This window comes from Papio anubis, chromosome 13 (assembly GCF_008728515.1).
Source record: "Papio anubis isolate 15944 chromosome 13, Panubis1.0, whole genome shotgun sequence".
Taxonomy (NCBI): domain Eukaryota; kingdom Metazoa; phylum Chordata; class Mammalia; order Primates; family Cercopithecidae; genus Papio; species Papio anubis.
Genome location: NC_044988.1, coordinates 105,393,918 through 105,407,379, shown reverse-complemented (window position 1 = coordinate 105,407,379; position 13,462 = coordinate 105,393,918). Strand labels below are relative to the sequence as shown.

At 54.2% G+C, this 13,462-nt stretch overlaps 1 protein-coding gene across 3 annotated transcripts in view; it reads left to right on the top strand.

Annotated features, from left to right (window-relative positions):
* The window catches only part of NACC2 (NACC family member 2), a 47,783-nt gene that overhangs the window by 24,227 nt on the left and 10,094 nt on the right, over positions 1-13,462 (top strand). The window lies entirely within an intron of this gene.

Sequence of the window (13,462 nt, the reverse complement as noted above, 5' to 3'; positions counted from 1 at the left end):
CTGTATTTTCTATTCTTTTATCTTTCCTTTTTTTTTTTTTTTTTTTTTTTGTTGAGATGGAGTTTTCACTCTTGTTGCCCAGGCTGGAGTGCAGTGGTGCCATCTTGGTTCGCTGCAACCTCCACCCCACTAGGTTCAAACGATTCTCCCGCCTCAGCCTCCAGAGTAGCTGGGATTACCTGACTAATCTTTTGTATTTTTAGTAGAGACAGAGTTTCGCCATGTTAGCCAAGCTGGTCTCGAACTCCTGACTTCAAGTGATCCGCCCACCTCGGCCTCCCAAAGTGCCGGGGTTACAGGTGTGAGCCACCATGCCCGGCCTATTCTTTCTTATTCCGCATCAATCTGGATATTTTGTATTAAATTATTTTCCAGTTCACAAATCTCATCTGAAGTGTTTAATTTTCCCCTAAATCATTCTTTTGAGTTTATATTGTTAGTTGTTGGAATTTTTTTTTGTTTGTTTGAGATGGTCTTGCTCTGTTGCCCAGGCCGGAGTGCAGCAGCGCAATCTCAGCTCACTGCAACCTCCACCTCCTGGGTTCAAACGATTCTCTTGCCTCCACTTCCTGAGTAGCTGGGACTACAAGTGCATACCACCATATCCGGGTAATTTTTTTTTTTGTATTTTTAGTAGAGACAGGGTCTTACCATTTTGGCCAGGCTGTCTCGAACTCCTAACCTCAAGTGATCAGCCCGCCTAGCCTCCCAGAGTGCTGGGATTACAGGTGTGAGCCACCGCACCCGGCTGCATTTTTTTTTTTAATAGGACTTAATCCTTTTTGTCGATTCTAGTTTTCTGGTGAAATTTTCCATTTTGTTGCCTGCATTTCTTGTACACATTAAGAATTGTTATTTTAAAGTTGGTGTCTGCTAATTGTCTGATCTGATGTCCTTTTGTAAATTTTTCTCTTTTTTTTTTTATCATTTGGTCTATGGGTCCACATCTAACGTCTCTTTGTGAATTAGTTTTCTGTCATTTGGTGCTGTTTTCTGGGATTCCTGGCCCTTTCTTTTTTATTTTTATTTATGTATTTTTTTGAGAAGGAGTCTTGCTCTGTCGCCCAGGCTGGAGTGCAGTGGCACGATCTCGGCTCACTGCAAGCTCTGCCTCCCGGATTCACGCCATTCTCCTGCCTCAGCCTCCCAAGAAGCTGGGACTACAGGCACCCGCCACCACGCCCGGCTAATGTGTTTGTATTTTTAGTAGAGATGGGGTTTCACCGTGTTGGCCAGGATGGTCTCGATCTCCTGACCTCGTGATCCGCCTGCCTCAGCCTCCCAAAGTGCTGGAATTACAGGTGTGAGCCACTGTCCTGGCCCTTTCTTATGGACGGCCGGACAGTGTGTGAAAATGCGTGAGAAGCCCTAAGCAGTGCTACTCCAAGAGGGGTCTGGGGACTGTTGCCGGAAGGTCTGCAGTGAGGGGAGATCTGTGCCATCCAGCAGCTCCCGTGCCCACATTCTCCAAGGCTGGGGTGCTTCTGGTTTGCCACACCCTAGCCTGTAGCCCTTCCCGGGCCTCAGCTGAAAGCCTGGTGTTCCCCAGAACCCCTCCTCTTGGCTGGCCTTGAAATCAATCCATTTTCATCTCTCCGGTACACAAGATGCCAAATTCTAGATTTCCTTGTTTTTTTTCGTTTCTTGGCAGTTGTTTTTGCTCCATCTCTGCCTGCACACATGGCTACTTAGTAGTCAGCAAATATCCAAGGGACAGTTTTGAAATCGCAGCCTGAGGCCGGCTCTCAGGATCCGGGCCCCCAAGGCTCCCGGCTCCATCAACAGCTGCCGACTCCATCCGCTCCACCCCGTGGCTGGTAGGTCCCTGTTCTCAGAATCTCAGCCCCTCAGGGTTATCGTTGTTTTTTTTTGATAATTTTGATAGTTGTTTTTGATGAGGGAGTTAGTCTAATATTGGTCATTGCCCTCTACATCCATAATAACAATGGAATCTTTGGGTATATGTAGAAGTTAAATATATTTCTTTTTGCATAGCTAATGTGTGTTCACTGTCTTAAAGACTAGGAAAGGCTGGCCATAGGAGTGAGTTTTATTCCTCCCTGCTGGTCCTCGTGACACACATCTGTCCCCATACACTCTGTCCTCACACACACATACTCTGTCCCCACACACACACTCTGTCCCTTGGCACTCACTGTCCCACATACACTCTTGTCTCACAGCACTGTCCCTCACACACTCTGTCCCCACACACAGATTCCCCTGTCTCACACTCTGTCCCTCACACACACTCTGTCCCCACACACACACTGTGTCCACACTGTCCCCTCACACACACACACTGTCCTCACACACACACTGTGTCCTCACACTGTCCTCACACACACTCTGTCCCCACACACACACTGTCCCCACACACACACTGTCCCCACACACACACTCTGTCCCTCACACACACTGTCCTCACACACACTCCCTGTCCTCCCACACACACTGTCCCCTCACACACACACTGTGTCCCTACACTGTCCTCACACATTGCACACACTCTGTCCCCACACACACACTGTCCCCACACACTCTGTCCTCACACTGTCCTCACATACACTCTGTTCCCTACACAGATCTGTCCCTACATTACACTCTGTCCTCATATACACTCTGTCTCATACTGTCCCTACACATTACACTGTGTCTCACACTCGTTCCCACACACACTGTCCCCACACACACACTGTGTCCCTATACACTGTCCTCACACACACACTCTGTCCCCACACACACACTGTCCCTTGGCTACACACTGTCCTCAAGCACACACTCTGTCCCTACACACACTGTCCCCACACACACACTCTGTCCTCAGACACTGTCCCTCACACACACACCTCTGTCCCCACACACACTGTCCCCACACACACACTGTGTCCCTCACACACTGTCCCCTCACACCACACACCTCTGTCCCCTACACACACACACTGTCCCCACACACACACTGTCCCCACACACACTGTCCCCACACACACTCTGTCCCCACACACACACTGTCCCCAGCCACACTGTGTCCCTTTCACACTGTCCCTGGGCACCACACACTGTCCCCTTGCAGGCATATACACATACACTGTCCACATTACCTCCGTGTCCCTGCCACCTGTCCTCACACACCCTCTGTCCCCACCACACACTGTCCCCACACACAAACTGTCCCCACACACACTGTCCTCACCACACCTCTGTCCCCACACACACTGTCCCCACACACACACTCTGTCCTCACACACACTCTGTCCTCACACACACTCTGTCCCCACTACTACTGGCCACCTGTCCCCCTACACCACACACTGTCCCTTGCCATACCACACACTCTGTCCTCACACAGTGTCCCCCACACACACTGTGTCCCCACACACAGTCTTCACACATACTCTGTCCCCACACACATTGTCCCCTCACACACTCTGTCCCCACACACAGTCTTCACATACTCTCTGTCCCCACATTACATACTAATTTGTCCCCTATATACTTGTCCTCTTTATACACATACTCTGTCCTTGCCATACTTCCTCGTCCCTTTGCCACACACATACACTGTCCTCACACACTGTCCCTACATACACTTCTTGTCCCTATTACTATACATACTCTGTCTCACATATACACTCTGTCCTTTGCTACACACATACTCTTGTCTCATATTACACACATACTCTGTCTCACACTGTTGTCCTCATATTACACTCTCTGTCTCCCTGTTGCTGCCTCACACATACTGTCCCTACACATATCACTCACCCTTTACATTGTCCTACATACAATTTCTTGTCCCTACATTAGTCTTTACATACTACACTGTCCCTACACACATACACTTGTCCTTTTACATACACTCTGTCTCCTGGCTACACACACACACTTGTCCTTACATACACTTGTCTCCTGGCACTGTCCCTCTCACACTACCACACTCCCTCTGTCCCTACTACAGTCTCTACACATACTCTGTCCTCTACTACCACACACTCTGTCCCTTCACACACACACACACTGTCCTCACACACTGTCCCCACACACACTCTGTCCTCACACACACACTCTCTGTCCCTCACACACACACACTTGTCCTCACACACACTCTGTCCTCACACACTGTCCCCCACACACACTCTGTCCCTTTCACAGCCAATAGCTCCTACACACACTCTTGTCCCACAATACACACACACTCTGTCCCCACACACACTGTCCCCTCACACACACACACTCTGTCCCCACACACGGTCTTCACACATACTCTGTCCCCACACACACACATTCTTCTGTCCCTTTGCTACACACTGTCCCCTCTACACTCTGTCCCTCTCTACATTACAGCTCCTCACATACTCTGTCCCCACACACACACACTCTGTCCCCACACACACTGTCCCCACACACACACCACACTGTCCCCACACACACACTCTGTCCCCACACACAGTCTTCACACATACTCTGTCCCCACACACACACACTCTGTCCCCACACACACTGTCCCTACATTACACACATACTGTCCCCACACATACACTCTGTCCCCACACACAGTCTTCACACATACTCTGTCCCCACACACACTCTGTCCCTACACACACATACTCTGTCCCTACTACCACTGTCCTCTCATACACACACTCTGGTTCCTCCACACACACTGTCCCTCTCACACACTTGTCCCTTGCTACACAGTTCCTTCCTTTACATATACTCTGTCCCTACACACATACACTCTGTCTCATATTATTGCTACTTTTCACTCTCTATGTCCTCACATGCACTCTGTCCCCACACACACTGTCCTACACACACACACTCTGTCCTCACACACTGTCCCCACACACACTCTGTCCTCCTTATACACTGTCCCCACACACACAATCTCACCATACACACTCTGTCCCTACACACATACTCTGTCCCTACATACCACACTGTCCTTGGCACTTGTCCCTACTACCACTCTTGTCCTCATTACACTGTCCCTTACACACATACTGTCCCCTGACACACTCTCTCTCACACTGTCCTCTACACACACTCTGTCCTACACATAGTCTTCATACATACTTGTCCTCCCCACATTAATACATACTAATTCTCTGTCTCATACACACTGGTCCCTTTCTCATATTATCCTTTTATATATATATTTGTCTCTTTACATTGTCTCCCTTTACATATATTACTCTGTTCCTTTTTATACCTCTTGTCTCCTTTGTATATACTTTGTCTCTTACATTATTAATGTGATTTGTCTCACACTGTCTCACACATACTTGTCTCTTTACACTTGTCTCTTACATATTACAATTTTTATTGCTACATTACTTGTCCTTTACATACATTGTCTTTACATATACTTCTTGTCTCCCCACACACAATTGTTCCTTTACTAATTTCTTGTCTCATACACTGTCCTTACACATACTTTCTTGTCCTACATTATTACATACTTGTTCTCATATTATTACTTGTCTCTTTACATTGTTCCCATATTAATTTCATTGCTACATACTTGTCTCCTATACATTCTGTTCTTTACATTACACTTGTCTCCTTATATATAGACTTGTCTCCCACACACACACAGACACACACTCTATCCTCATACACTGTCCCCACACACACACACTATCGTCACACACACTCTGTCGCCACATACACACTCTGTCCTCACACACACTGTCCCCCCTCACACACACACTGTCCTCTCCTACACTCCACATACCTCAACTCACATACCTTAATCTGTCTTCACACACACACTGTCTCCCGGAGGAACGCACAGCTGGCACACATCCTGGGCGCTTCCTCCATGTGTGACGCATGTGCACGTGTGTCGGGGGCTGTGCATTTGTGTGGTTGGGGGCATGCACCTGTGTGTGGCGTTGGGTACACACTTGTGTGGTGTGGGTGCCGTCCCATGCATTGCCCTTCGTGTGTCCTTAGTGTCCTGGTCGTCATTCTCAGCACACACGGACCCTGCTAGTGTCTTCACAGTGACCCGCACCATGTACTGTGGTAGGTGGGATTGGTTCAACCCGTGCCCATGACTGGACAAGCTCTTGCAAAGGCAGGGCGGGCCGCCTGCTGTCTCGAGGGCATCCTTGGGCAAGTCTGAGAAATTCGTGGATGGCTGTAGAGCAGGAAAGTGATGCCATCAGATCAGCAGTAAAAATCTTCGCTGGGATCCCTGTCGGAGGCTTGGACCACTTGGGGACTTCTCGAGTCTCCAGGACCAGGCTTGGTGCTATCAGGATGGGTGCTGGGATTTGCAGGAGATAAAATGGCAGCACCTGCCAGGCCTGGAGGGAGCCTCAGCTCTAGGGAGGGCACTGGCCAGGGGTATAGGTGGGGCAAGGTAGGGGCCAGGTTTAATGGGATTGTTGAGCTGGTCACGGAGAAGCCCAGAGGGCCTCAGTCACTCGGGAGGATCCCTGGCTGCAGGACTGTGTCGGCCCCTCACGTCAGGTGCAAGCCCCTGGCGGTGCCAGTGAGGACTCCACCTCTTACTGGTCCCCACATCTTCCCTGCAGCTGCACCATGAGCTGGGCACGGGGACTTGAGAGACCAATGAGCCCCCTTTTTTTTTTTTTTTTTTTTGAGACTGAGTTATTTGCTCTTGTTGCCCAGGCTGGAGTGCAGTGGCTCAATCTTGGCTCACTGCAACCTCCACCTCCTGGGTTCAAGCGATTCTCCTGCCTCAGCCTTCCTGAGTACCTGGGATTACAGGCATGCGCCACCATGACCAGCTAATTTTGTAATTTTAGTAGAGATGGGGTTTCTCCATGTTGGTCAGGCTGGGTCTTGAACTCCCCCACTCCTGATGGATCCACTCCTCCCAAAGTGCTGGGACAGGTGTGAGCCACCCGCCCAGCTGGCGAGCTCCCCTTTCTCATCTGGGTCCCCAGGAGACTCAGAGATGTGGATGTAGCACAGGTCCCTCCCTCCTCCCTCCCTCCTCGGGTCCTGACGCAGGGAACGCCCCTCCGGCCTCTCTCACTTCCTCCTGGCGTTCCCGGCTGGACTTTTCTGCATTTCCCCGTGTCTCAGCATCCACGAAACGGGCTGTGTCTCACAGGCATGGTGTGGTGTGGCATTGCGTGGTAACTGGTGATGGTTTTGCCTTCCCAGTTATGGCATGATGTGGTTAAATTGGTGGTACCTTTGCCCTGTGGCACATGAGAGAATGGTGTACCTTATAACTGTGGCCTCTGTGTTTCCACCAAGTACAGTGTTGAAGTCGTTTCCAGTCTTTCTGGAGGATGACAGAGGCACCGCACCAGCCAGCACTGGTAGTTGATGGGGCCTGTGTGTTAAGCGCATGCTGTGTGCCAGACCCTGGGGACAGTGACCAGCAGGGTGAGCTCCCCTCACTGCCAGAAGCGCTGGGCCCAGAACAGGCTCGCTGGCCAGGAGGCAGCCAGCTGGGACCACGGACCCACCCCCAAAGCTGGGTGGAAGGGGCACCAGCAGGGAGGGCAGGTCTCCCCGAGCTGCAGTGACCACACTCAATGCCACGTCTGCAGCACATGGTCCCACGGCCGGCCCTGGGCTCTGGCCATCAGGAGGCACCTGGGCGGGGAGCTGGGAAGCATGTTGTGGTCCCGGCCTGGCTGGGCATCGGGCAGGAGGGTGTTGAGTTCACACCTGTGTGTTTTCGGGAGTGGGACACAGCCCCACATGGAGAGTGGGGTCATCTCCCCGGGACCCACTGCATGTGGAGCACCCGTTACCAAATCGCCCGAGCCTGGTCACCCGTCTGTGGTGCCCCCACATTGCCCCTCACCATTTCCACCTGGGTCCCTGCGCACCTGTTCTGCACCAATGCCACCAGGTTCACCAGTGTTGCCAGAGCTGGTCTGTGCCGAACCAGCAGCTGCAGAGGTAGTGCAGGGCATGTGCCAGGTCAGCCTCCAGATGTGTGAGCAGAGGCCGCCTCGAGTCGTGCAGGCTGCTCCTCTGGGGACAGGTGTGTAGCCTGACCTTTCCGGATTCACAGTGGCTCCCTCGCCAAACCCCTCCATGCTACCCTTCAGGCTTGTCCACACCCCAACACCTGGTGACCACCAATCTGTTCCTGTCCCTCAGAGTTTGTCCCCTGGAAAATGTCATGCAAATGGGATCACCAGTATGTAACCGTTTGACGTTTCTGTGTAACAGCACGATTGGAGAGCCATCCAGGTTGTGTGCCAATCACTTATTCCTTTTCACAGCCAAGCAGTAACGCGTCATGTGGATGGTTCACAGTGCCTTGGTCTGCGTGCCCGTTGCAGGACATCCAGGCTGTGTCTAGCCTGGGGCATTCAAGAATAGAGATGGGATAAGCGTTCCTGTGCAGGCTGTCTTTGGAGATAAATTCCCATTTTTCTTGGGCATATACCTAGAAGTATAATCGCCGTGTCATAAGTGTATGTTGAACTTGATAAGCCACCAAGCAGTTTTCCAGAGTGGCCGTGCCACTTTGCATTCTCCCCAGTGAGGTCAGGACGTCCCGGCTGCCCCGCATCCTCGCCAGCACTTGGCGGTGCTGGTCTTTTTACGTTTTGCCGCGCTGGGAGGTGGGACCACATCGTGGCTTGATTTGCATTTCTCCAGTGGCTAAGGATGCTGAGCGTCTTTTCATGTGCTAATTTCCATCTGTGAGTCCCCTGGGGAAGAGTCTGTTCAAATAGTTTGCCCATTCTTGAAACTGGATTGTTTGTTTTTAACTGTTGAGTATTGACATTTCTTTATATTTTTTAGATACAAGTCCTTTGTCAGATATGTGATGTGCAAGTGGCTTCCTCCAGTCTGTAGCTGGCTTGTCTTTTTATCTTCATTCAGAGATCAGAAGTTTCTCATTTTGGTGAATCCTAGCTCGTCAGTCATTTCCACTGTGGATGATGCTTCGGGGTCCTGTCTGAGGCTTTAAGCTTAACCTAAAATCATGAAGACCTTCTGCAGTTTTCGTGTCGGGTGCGAGGCTGAGATGGAGGGTGGTTTGGGTGCCGTGCGTGTGTGCGGACGACCCGTTGCTCAAGCCCCGTTTGTGAAGGCCGCTGCCTCTTCCGTTGAACGGCTGGTGCACCTTTGCCAAAAGCCAGTCGCGCATGGCCGCGTGGGTCTGTTTGTAGGTGTCCTATTGTGTGCCATTGACCTGTCTGTCCACTTTCCTGAACCACACAGGCTTAATGACTGTAGCTTTACAGGAAGTCTTAAAATCAGTGTGATTCAGCACTGCTTCTGTCTGTTTGCATTTAAGTTGTATGTTTCTATATCATCAAGGACTAGGGGTTCATTTTCTTGTTCTGCATTTTAACAAATGGCATATACTTTTTTTTGTTTTTGTTTTGTTTTGTTTTGTTTTTTTGATACGGAGTCTCGCTCTGTCACCCAGGCTGGAGTGCAGTGGTGCGATCTCGGCTCACTGCAAGCTCCGCCTCCCGGGTTCACGCCATTCTCCTGCCTCAGCCTCCCCAGTAGCTGGGACTACAGGCGCCCGCCACCGCGCCCGGCTAATTTTTTGTGTTTTTTTAGTAGACACGGAGTTTCACCGCGTTAGCCAGGATGGTGTTGATCTCCTGACCTCGTGATCCCTCCCACCTCGGCTTCCCAAAGTTCCGGGATTACAGGCGCGAACCACTGCGCCCAGCCCCCAAAGTGCTGGGATTGCAGGCGTGAGCCACCATGCCCGGCCTAACAAATGGCATATACTTTTAGGGAGTAGGTCTCCCCATCTCCCTCCTACCCCCGCCAAGGCTCTGCTGGGCTCCACCAGGCGGCCCTGCCACCCACCGACTGCCACCCACATCTGCACAGACTCCCCTGGTGGGGCTGCCTGTGCGGTCTCTGATGGTGTCACCTGGGCGAGTCCCCAGTGACACACTGCTTTGGGGATGGGAACAGGGCTCGCCATCTGGGGCGTTCTGCCGTGGCGTTGGCCCGTGGACAGGGTCTCGGGGTATTTTGCCTGGGGAGGATGTGAGGCTCCTCAGAACCCAGTCAGTGTCCCCCAGGGAGTTGAGAAAAGTTACGGCAAGGCCAATGACACCCGATTTCCCTCCAGACCTGCACGGCCCCCTCCTTCCAACGTTCGTTCATTCTTTCTGAGCGTTGTTATCGTGGTAAAGCGGACATAAGATGGGCCATTGCAGTGATTTTTTACGTGCGCGGTTCAGTGGTGCTAAGCGCGTTCCCACTGTTGTGTGAGCATCACTGCCGTCGGCTCCAGAACTCCCATCTTCCCCAGATGAACCTCTTGTCCCCATGAAATGGTCCCTCCCCGTTCCCCCACCCAGCCCTGCACCCACCCTCTTTCCCGCTTCTGTGGACCTGACAACTCTGGGGACTGCCTGCGAGTGGAGCCCCGGGGTGTGTCCCTCTGTGTCTGGCCGCTTCCTGAGTCTGGTGTCCTCCAGGCTCAGCCACCCTGTCCCAGGCTTCCCTGGTGTCGCCCGGCTGGGAGCAGCAGGACCTGGAAGGCACAGTAGGGGCTCCTTCTCGGTCCCTGAAGGCCCCAACCCCGCGTCCTGGGCTGCATTTGTCGTTGTGTTTACTTCGCCCTGTGTGGTCCAGGGAGGCTGCCCACCTGCCCACCCTCAGTAGCTGGGCCCTGCTGCCCGGGAGGCTGCTGCTCTGAGCCCTCCCGTTGTGACCCTGGCACACCTTCCATGCGGGGGGAGCTGTTGCTCATCTCCATGCAGTTGGCTTGTTGCTCTTCCCAGCTGTTCCCAGATGTCACCGAGAGGTTTGGAGGGCACCGTCCTGGCACCTGAGTTTCTTCACAGGGCTGTCGAGGGTGAAGGCGGCAGTTCTGCTACGGCGGCCAGTCCTGGAGTGATAGGAGGCCACGGATCCCCCAGTACCCAAGACCCAGGCTCAGGAGGGACCTCGATGTGACTGGCAGGGGCCTCTTCCCTGCTCACAAGCCCATCAAGGGGCCTCCCGCCACTCTGGGAACCCAGCTCTGACCCTGACTCATGGGGCCTCTGCATGGCCCACCCGGGGGCCACCAGGGATGAGCCGTCCTGTCTCTGCCATGAACAGGTCTCTCTGTGGGTTCTCTTTTAAAGCCCAGTTGTAACTTGGACCTTGAAGCTCAGTTCCTGCGGAGGGTGAGTTGGGGGTCGGGAAAGTGGAGGCTGCGTGAAGACATTTGAAGCACCTTTGCAGTTGAGCTTCGCTCGGTGCGGGGTATTTTTAGCCAGCAGCAGCATCCAGTGCACGGCAAGGCAGAAATAGAAGAGGTTTTTTTGGCCATTCTGATGCTGACAGTCTCTGGCTCTTGGGGAGTCGGGCAGGGGCTGGGGAGGGGCGGGCGTGCCGAGCACAAACCACTTCTGCTGTTTAGAAAAACATCTCGGGATGAGGTGGTTGTGGATGGGGAATTATTTCTGTTGGTGAACTCTTTATGTAAATGCCACGCACCGCGCTGCTCCTCTGCGTGTGTAATCACAGCGGGCTGCACCGGGGGTGGGGGTGCGTAATTAGGTTTTAAAATACCACCCGGGTTGTTTTGCTGTGTTCCCTGAGCACCCGGGTAATTCTGGGCTTATCCTGCGGTGCTCTGCCACCCCCGGGAAATGCTGCCTGACCCCTGCAGCGGCCGAGCAGGGGCTGGCACCCACCTTCGAGGCCCCCTTTCTGGCCTCTGTTCTGCCGCGGCCTCCACTCCGGTGTCCCTGGGTCTTGGGAGGCTCCCTCTCCTCCCTGGGACTGACAGGTGCAGTGTGCACCGCGCTCATCCTGGGCGAGTGGTTCCCTGGGGAGGGAGTGTCAGGGTGACTCCAGGGTGGGTGACTTCAGACCCCGTGTGGTTCTCAGGAGTGGAACCCACTGTCTTCAGTGGGGCGCCCGCTGTAGAATTGGGACATGGGGTCCTCAGTAACCAAGGTTTCAGCCCCCCAGGGCTGGGTGGCCTGACCCTCCCTGACAGGCGCTGGGTGCAAAGGTGACTCCAGCTGACTCCGGGACCCTCCCTGCCTCCTGTCCTCCTGAGGCTGCTCCCCAGCAGCCCCCTTGGCAGCCCCCATACCCTGAGGCTCAGCCACTCCTGCAGTGTTTTTCTGTGACTCTCCAAAGTGAGGGTCGTGGTTTGGAGAGACGGGGAACAGGGACAGCATGGCCAGGCGCACCTGCCTCTGAGCATCCTGGTGCAGCTGCTGGTGGGCTCTGCATGGAGCTGCCTGCCCCGAGCCTGCTGGACACACAGGTTCCACCCCGCCCCTCCCTCTGCACACCTGGGACCAGCAGGTCCTGCAAGCTACCCCCCCCGCCCGCCACCGGGGGACTTCCCATCTCACTGAGGCTGCCGAGGGGACTGTGCCCTGTCCTTGGCAAGCAAGGTCCAGCCCTGGGTGGCCTGAGGGCCTTTCCCACCTGCAGGCTGCCCTCGTGCAATCGGGCAGGTGGAGGCTGTGCCATGGGGCCTTCCCTGCAGGCCTTGCAGCTTGGTGGGGTGTGCAGGAGCCCAGGGCAGTGGGATTCCCTAGTGAAGGCAGCAGACTGGGGAGGTGGCCCTCTCAGGGCCTTGTCTTTGGTGCTGGGACACAGGAATGAGGGAGGCGGCGCTCCGCCCTCACCTGGGCAGGGTGGCTGTGCGGGCAGCCTGCCAGGCTGGGGTGTGAGGAGTGCCAGACTGGTGTCCACGGTGGCATTTGAGTACTGGGGGTCTGCTCAGGGGAGCTGATCTTCACCCTGGAACCCTGCTGGGCTTGTGAGGACCCCTGTGTGAGGGTGGGCCCTGTGAGGCTTCCTGGGACTCAGGGTAGCGGGGGGAGGGGACAACAGGGAAGTGGGGACCTGTGGGGAAGTGGGAGCCCCAGGCATTGCTGGGCAGGATCTGGGGCCAGGGCTGTATTTCCTCGGCCCCACGTGCCTGGTGCATGCTGGGTGTCCACCAGGTGGTTGTCAGATGAGGGGTCTCGGCCCTGGCCCTCCGTGAACACTCTAGAGGGGCTCTGTGACCCTGACAGCAGAGAGTCCCGCCCGAGGACCCCGGGGTGGCACCATGGGCTGTGTGGCCCAAGAGCCTCCGAGGGGCCCATCTGTGACACATGGTGCCATCCGGGTCACGCTGTGTAGCTGCAGGTCTGGAGGGTGCAGGGTCCCTGGCCATTGTCTGCCCCAGCAGTGGTTTGTCAGGAACAGTCCCAGACATCAGGAGGGCTGATGTTGGCGCATCTGTCGGCCTGGCTGTTGGCAGGTGTTTATGGAGCTGCTCCTCGTCAGGCCAGCGCGGTCCCAGGCCGTGTTCTTGGATGCACTGAGTCCCCATGTCCTTGCCCATGAGTCGGGTGGCCGTGCCCTACTGCCCCTTGCTGGGAGCTGCTGGGAGAAGAGTTGGGGGCCACAGTACCTGTCACCCTTGTCCAGCTACCCGCCTCTCCTCCACCCGGCAGTTTTTATGGCCCCAGAGGTGGTTGCCCTGCTGGCCCCGCCAAGCCATCCTCCATCCTGTCTTATGCTGTAC